The sequence below is a fragment of the Panthera uncia genome, chromosome B4 (genome assembly GCF_023721935.1).
Source record: "Panthera uncia isolate 11264 chromosome B4, Puncia_PCG_1.0, whole genome shotgun sequence".
NCBI classification, from domain to species: domain Eukaryota; kingdom Metazoa; phylum Chordata; class Mammalia; order Carnivora; family Felidae; genus Panthera; species Panthera uncia.
In genome coordinates, this window is record NC_064809.1 from 26746101 (window position 1) to 26753078 (window position 6978).

At 45.5% G+C, this 6978-nt stretch overlaps 1 long non-coding RNA gene across 1 annotated transcript; it reads right to left on the reverse strand.

Moving 5' to 3' along the window:
* Positions 1–3969: 3969 nt before the first annotated feature.
* Positions 3970–5154, reverse strand: LOC125918667 (uncharacterized). Its single transcript, XR_007456539.1, has 2 exons — positions 4752–5154; positions 3970–4543 (listed from the first exon to the last, which is right to left on the reverse strand). It is a non-coding gene; the product is annotated as an uncharacterized LOC125918667 (long non-coding RNA).
* Between the last annotated feature and the right edge of the window lie 1824 nt (positions 5155–6978).

Genomic DNA, 6978 nt, shown 5'->3' on the forward strand with positions numbered 1-6978 from the left:
CAAATTCTGGGACCCCCAGTACTAACTACTGAATCAGAAGCTCTGGGGGTGGGGCCCAGCAGCCTGTTAAGCAAGCAAATTCTACTTCCTCGATATTCAGGAGAAGCTCTGTCTGAGCTGCCTCTCATTGACTAACGCAGCCATGGCAGGTGAAGTCACCAGCTTTCTTCAAGTGTTACAACTGCTCTATTGATTCCCATCTGTCCTGATGTATTTATTGATTTGGAAGACAAAATAGAAGATACCTGAATGCCTACTAAACTAGCAGATCATAATATCGTGAGTAGGCTGATGGTTCTGCGGTAATTTAAATACAGCAGAAGGTATTTCCAACATCTGATTATTGATCTGTGAGGTGGAGGAGTGATTTCAGCCCATTGTGTGAACCCAGCTCCCTCTGCCTCAATAGGAGGTGATTCTGTCCCCCAGGTAGATAATTACAGACCCTCCCCCCGAGGCAGCCATCACCCCATCGGGTGGGAAAATGATCATCCAGCTGAAAATTTTTGAGACAAAGAAGAAATCAGATTCAGAAGCAGGTTTTTTTTGTTTTTTGTTTTTTGTTTTGGTGGGCGAAAGATTTCGGTTTCAAAAATCCATTTCCTTCCAGTAATGAAAGGCAACAGTTTTGACGTTAGAGATGAGCCATGAATGAGCATTGAAAAAAGTGGCTCAGCAGTTAAACCTTACGTTCACTCGCACTTAAGCTCAGCATATAAAACAAAGCAGAGGCGCAAAATTCCACATAAATGTGTTTCAGAACTTAGTGTTCACCTTGACATCGCAGCCCAAGTTCACGGTCAGAAGTAACAGGGAGAGACTGTCGGGCCCCTGAAAGGAAACTGAGCCCTTGGGATAATGAAGGCCTGTTTTTAAAGATAGAAATCTGTGTCCGAGTCCTGGGTCTTGGGGCCAAGCTGTTTCCTGTGAAGCTAGGGTGTCCCACAGCTCCTCCTGCTTCCTTCTCTGTGGCAATTCAATCACCAGGGCCTTCCTATCCCTGGGCCCTTCCACCCTCTTCCTTCCCGTGGCCAATTCCTACTCATCCTTCAAGGCTCTGTTCATAATCACCTCACACAGAAACTCCGTGGCTGCCAGACTAGTTTCTCTCCCTTAGCTCAGCTGCCCCATAGTCCCCTGTCCTTCTCTCCTAATAGAGGGTGCTGCAGTTTCTAAATGTCCTTCTCAGGTCAGGATCTCATGGTTCATGAGTTCAAGCCCCACATCGGGCTCTCTGCTGTCAGCACAGAGCCCACTTCGGATCCCCTGTCCGCAACCCCCCGCCCCGCCACCTCTCCCCTGCTCATGTGTGTGCACACACGTGGGATCCCTCTCAAAAATAAAACATTGAAAAAATTTACTTCCAAATCAGCACAGGGTGTGGAATTATTTGTTCCCATTAGTCGAAAGGTTGGCACCTAAGCAGGTATGATCATCTGACACATGTCGGAAACACGTAATCTGATTAAAAAATAAGCAGAGGACCTGAATAGATAGATTTCTAAAAGAGACTTACAGATGGCCAATAAGTACACGGAAAGATGGTCACAACATCACCCATCATCAGGACAATACAGATCAAAGCCACAGTGAGATATCACCTCACATCTTTTCAGATGGCTACTTTCAAAAAGACAAGAGATAAATGTGGGCCAGGATGTGGAGAAAAGGGGACCCTTGTGCAATGTCAGTGCGTATGTGAATTGGTGCAGCCACGGCGGAAAACGGTACGGAGGTTCCTCTAACTATTGAAAAAAGAACTGCCACATCATCCACTAATCCCACTTCTAGGTATCTATGCAGAAGAAAGGAAACCAGTCCCTGGAAGAGATGGTTGCTCTCTCACATCCACTAAAGCATCTTTAACAATAGCTACGATATAGAAATAACCCAAGTGTCTGTCAATGAATGAATCAAGATAATATATATATATACACACACACCATGGAATATTATTCAGCCATCAAATGGGGAAACCCTGCCATTTGTGACAGTTCAGATAAAATTGAAGGGCATTAGACTTAGTGAATAAGCCAGAGAAGGAAAATACTGTATGATCTCACATGTAGAATCTAAGAAAGTCAAAATCATGGAAACCGAGACTAGAATGGCGGTTGCCAGGGGCTGGGAGTGGAGGCTAGAGAAAGTGGGGATTTGTCGGCAAAGGGGGTAGACTTTTCATGATGAGATGAGTACGTTTGGGGGTCTAATGTGCAGCATGGTGAGGGCAGTCAAGAACATCGTATTGGATATTTAGAACTTGCTGGGAGTGGGGCGCCTGGGTGGCTTGGTCGGTTAAGCGTCCGACTTCGGGACTTTGGCTCAGGTCATGATCTCACGGCCCGTGAGTTCGAGCCCGCGTCAGGCTCTGTGCTGACCGCTCGGAGCCTGGAGCCTGTTTCAGATTCTGTGTCTCCCTCTGTCTCTGCCCCTCCCCTGTTCATGCTCTGTCTCTCTCTGTCTCAAAAATAAATAAACGTTGAAAAAAAAATTAAAAAAAAAAAATAAATAAATAAAAGAACTTGCTGGGAGAGTAGATCTTATATGTCCTCACCACACGCACACATAACCAACGGTGTGAGGTGATGGGTGTGTTAATTAACTCGGTTAGGATGATCATTTCATAACGTATACGTATAGAAAGTCATCACATGGTACACCTCAAATATACACAATTTTATTTGTCAGTATACCTCAGTAAAGTGGGGAAAAATCAAGCCATCGTCCAAAGGTGGCCACTGCAAGGTCTTGCTACCTATTCCTGGTCAACTGTTCACTCCATTCTTCAGCACACGAAAGGCTATCCTTTAGCATATGAACCTTAGAAATCAGGTTTTTAATGTTGAAAACAAAGGATTATTGACTAGTGTGTTAAATGTTAGCAATAAGCCCTCGTTAGTGGAATGCAAGGAGGTCGAGATATGTGAGCTATGTGGATAGGAAAAAATATTTTGGAACTACTCCTCACCCTTGTAAAAGGGAGGCCCGTACCCTTAGGGATGGTCCTGGGGTTCGGCCCCAATGATCTTGTTTCTGATGGAGTTTTTTGAGGACGTTTTTGTTGTCTGATGCCCACAGATTCTGCCCACAGAATGTACTCTTCTCTAGAACAAGCTTTTCACCAAAGGGGGGATTGGACACCTAAACAGGCAGCAAACAGCCTTCATCAAGCTCCCAAATTAGTTATCTAGGCCATTAGGGGCCTGCATGCCGCAAACAAACACTTGTTTAATAAGTGTCGCCGTGTGCGGTAAAATTTGGTCGAAGGCTTGCTTCTACTGTGAGCTGGTGGAGAGGTGGCGAGGATTACCAACTCCCCAGCACCCTGAATTTCTTCCAGGCTGCAGAGGCCTCCCAGAAAGAACCCGGGGCTGTGCAAGCCCTGACTGTGATCACTTGCCTTCCGTCTGGTTGTTCCTGGTCAAGTGTCAGGCAGGGCAGGGAGACCACGTGTTAAACAACTCATCGCAGTGAAATCCCTTCGAGAACGGATGGCCAAAGTGTTGCGGCCTGCCAGTATAGCCACATGAAGATAGCCCAGGAGCACGCGGGAAGAAAATATAAACAGGCGTATGAGGCCTAACTATGAGAATACATTTGCCAAGAAAATGCTGGGTTTTATGGGATCTCACAGAAAAGAAGGTTGGCAAGTAGGAAAACAGCAAGAGTTTTCATACATTGCCTTTTTTTTTTAATTGAAATAATCTTTCTTTTGAGTTCTGGTCCTTCTTTGCTGTAATTTAAAATTCGCTGCTTCCATAATGGTTGGAGATGATGTACGAACATGGGAAGAGGAACAGATATTTTCGGTATTTTTAAAGTATCAAATTCATTATCAAGTTACCCCATACTTCGATTTCTGTCATTTTCTCGTGATTCTATGTCAGCAGGGTACAGAATACAGCATGTGTAAGGAATTAAAAAAAAAAAAAAAAAACCCAACCGGAAAAAAGCTTCTCTGAGCGCAGATGTGTGATAAGTATCTGTTAGACTGAACGAAGAGAAGGCCAGAATTCCTTCCCTCTGGTGCTGATTGTCCTCATCTATCATCAGGCCTGAGCTGAACCTCACGTCATGGCCAAAGGCTCTTCCGACGAACTACTGCTCATTCCAGGATGGATGGTTTCTTCTGTCCTGTGGCTCACGTTCTTTTGACCAGCCAGGAGCTGCAGGCTAATCAGTGTTGCTATAGATTCTGCTCCGCAGTTCCCCTGTACAACTGGGTGGCACCCGGCCACATGTGGTTATGGCAGTGTGGCTGGTCCTAACGGAGATGTGCTCCAAGTACAAATACATACTGGGTTTCAAAGACTTCGTATAAAAAAAAAAAAAAAGAATAGAGCATCTCTCGGTTATGATGTTCATTCGATCACATGTTAAAATACTACTGTGGAAACATAGGGTCAAAGAAAATACATTTGAGTTTACCAATTTCTTTTTACTTTTTTAATGTAGATACCAGGAAGGTCAAAACGATGTAGGAGGTTTGCTTTTGGGTCTCGCATCGTATTCCTGTTGAAGAGCATTGGTCCAAAGAGAAGTTCTGTTGGAAAAGTGGCAGATGAAAGGAAGCTGGGCGTTATCTGGGCTGGAGGGGTCTTTGCTGGCACTTGGCTTTGGCCATTCAGGGTTCCCGCGAAGATGTGCCCCTGGACCTGTCTAAATCAGGCCAGGTCGTTCCGAAACTCCACGTGGTCTCGTGGATGGATAGACACAATGATTTATCGTTCACTCATTCAACAAATACCTACCGACTACAGACTATGTACCACATGCATTGTTAGTCCCCAGGCCAGAGACGCTGTCTTCAGAGAGAGAGAGAGAAAGAGAGAGAGAGAATTTCGATGCAATGAGCAAGATTCTAGAGCTCAGAGTTAGCAGAGTTCTCCTAAATAAATGGATTTGGAATAGGGAAGATAATAGGATTCGATGTTCAGACAGGCCCAGGAGCTAGAGACTGAGAGGCATTTTGAGTAGTGCGTAGATGATCTCTAGGGGGAGAAGTGAGGAAAGAGCCTTCTACGCGTTCTTTTGGGAACCCTGTCAGAGATGGAGAGGGCTCTCCTCTCTCTCCCCGTTCCCCTGGGTTACTAATTTGATGTGAACATTAGGTTAATCACCCTCTTACTGCCTCGCTAGCCATATTAATGAAACATTCCACCTAGCACGAATGCTGGCCAGACCTTCCTCTCTCCCCTAGGGAGCCATTCCCTTGCGCACGTGGAGTTGAACTTTTCTTCTCCCCTTTCGTTCTGCTGAGTAAGCAGACCCCGACTAACAACACCTGCATCCGACTCTGCAACTCGAGCCAAAGGGTAGAGAGGCTGGTCTTTGCCGAGGGATGGGCTGGGTGCCGTGGGAGCGGCCAGGCGTCTCTCTTCCTCATTTCCTGTCAAGGGAGGCCACCGGGAGTTTTCACAGAACTAGTGTCACAGTTCCATAGATAATGCTGCTAATTGCCACTGGTTGACATGTACCTTCTAACTCGTGCGCAGTCATGGCCAGTCCAGCAGGGACCCCTGTTTCCTCGGTGCTTCCCTTTTGGTTGAGCAAAAATTACACTCCTCATTAGAGCCTTAGGTAAGGTGGCTCTGTTGGTTAAGCGTCTGACTCTTGGTTTCAGCTCAGCTCATCATCTCTCGGTTCATGGGTTCAAGCCCTGCGTCAGGCTCTCCACTGACAGTGCGGAGCCTGCTTAGGATTCTCTCTCTTCCCCCCTGCCCCCCTCTGCTCCTCCCCTGCTCTCTCTTTCAAAATAAATAAACAAACTTGTTAAAAAAATAAGGCAGATTTTGGAACAAACGAGAAAGCAACACCAAATTGTTTCCTTCCCAATTGCAGCACTTTGAATATTTATATCCTAAGAGCATTTACTCACCACATATAAAGACAGTAGCTGTTGCTTAAACCACTAGTTTAAGAATAGAATCATCAACCTTGACCCTAATATCCTTGTAGTCACTGTTAGTGGATCCAGGCTCAGTGTATATATATATAAACATTTGCCAGATAAGTCTACACCACGACATCATTATTTCTGGTGCTTCAAAACATTGTTGTGGGAGCTTCTTAACATAAAAGTTAACATCACCAGTCATATGACCCTGATTATATTTGTTTTTCTACAGACAAACATTTAGGTCACTTTTTCCATCCCTTTCTCAAGCTGGGCATGGGGGCCATCGGATCAACTCCCCTGCTGACTAAGAGCCTGGGATAGTGACCCAACCCCCCGCCCCCGCCCTGCTAGTGGCTGAGCAGTTAGGCTGGGGGGGGGGCACACATCCGTGGGTGAACACGCATTTCTTAGTCAAGAGATACTAACTAATGCTAATCCTTATCTGCGGAGCACATACTGGGTTCTGAGCATGGGGCGAAGTGTTTTGCAGATGCCTTGTTTATTCCCTACCTTTTGAGGTGGTTTAGTGAATAGCAACTGAAAATCCAAACGCTCTCCATCAGTGGATGAATGGGTCAACAAAATGGGGTCCATACCTACAGCGGAATGTTATGCATCCTACAAAAGGAAGGGAATTCCGACGTATGCCACAGCATGGATGAACCTTGAAGACATTAAGCCAAGTACAATAAGTCAGGACAAATACCATATGATTCCGCTTATATGAGGCACCCACCTAGAATGGTCAAACTCCTAGAGACAGAAAGTAGGCTGGTGGTTGTCAGAGGCTGGGGAGAAGGAAAATGGGGAGTTAGTGTCTAACGGGTATGGAACTGCAGCTGGGGAAGATGAAGGGCCCTGAGACTGATGGTGGGAGAACAGCGTGAACATACTTAGAGTGCCACAGAGCAATGCACTCAAAAATGGCTAATGTGGTAAATTTTACGTTATGCATATTGTGCCGCAATAAAAAAAAAAAAGGTAAAAACATTGTCAGGTGAGAAGCTGATATTACCAAGAGACGTTCTTGTTTGATCAGTTTGGGAATTCCTATCCGAAAAGAATCGTTTGTTTGGATC